Raw genomic sequence first — 1030 nt, forward strand, 5'->3', positions numbered from 1 at the left:
ACTAAATGTAACCGGAGCCCCAAGAGGAACACCAAGGAAAAGGGGATTCTATTGCAAGAAAATCTATCTTATAACATCAACAAGCTTTTATTTCATTTTTTGGATGACCAAAACAAAGAAAACAACAAATCTTCACGCAGCATCATAGTAGATATCTCCCACGGATTTGATAGAATCAACCATAATCTTCAACATCTTCATAGAATCCATCAATAGAACAAAGAACACAAAATAATACACTGTCTTTGAATGGAAATCAATCACATAATATTCAACTTTAATGTCTTCATAGTTTTCTATTTCAATCTCTCATATATAGTTACACTGTTTTGATAGAATTGACTATCTCTGGCTCTCTCTCTCTCTATATATCAATAGTACATCATATCATCACTATAATACTCTCATAATAACTCTCAATAATCCTTCTTAGGTCATGGATGCACCTCCCAAGAGGTATGTCTGATATGAAGAGTCATCGGAGCCACTACAGTGTCTTTTCACAACTCACTACTGTCACTGTCACTTCAGTCTTCTCTTTAGTCTTCAACAGCTGCTTCTTCCACTTGTTTTAGCTCTTTTGAACTTAGATTCATCCCTTCCAAGAGTTAGAAAACTTTCCCAAAGTCACACATACATTCTACAGAACACTTAGAGAAGGTCTACAGAACAGTTACAGTACAATACCAGAGCAGCTACAATACAGTTACAGAGCAGAGATAGAGCAGAGACAAAGGCTCTACAGAAGGTCTACAAAGGGTTACAGAAGGTCATAAGAACCTCATAACTCATACTAAAACCATTCCAAACTATCAAAAACTATTCAATAGGCTTCCAAAAGATCTCAATCTTCATCAATCATCAATCCATGCTTCATACAGAAGATAATCAGAACAAAATAGAAGCTATATAGAAGGTATACAGAACCAATCAGAACCTCAACAGAACCTATCAGAACATCACAGAGCTTCATATCTCTACTAAGAATCATCATGAACTTCCAAAATATAATCAATATCATCCAAAACAC

This window comes from Lygodium microphyllum, chromosome 26 (genome assembly GCF_053477565.2).
Source record: "Lygodium microphyllum isolate KBCC chromosome 26, Lygodium_microphyllum_v1.1.10, whole genome shotgun sequence".
In the NCBI taxonomy this organism is placed as follows: Eukaryota; Viridiplantae; Streptophyta; class Polypodiopsida; order Schizaeales; family Lygodiaceae; genus Lygodium; species Lygodium microphyllum.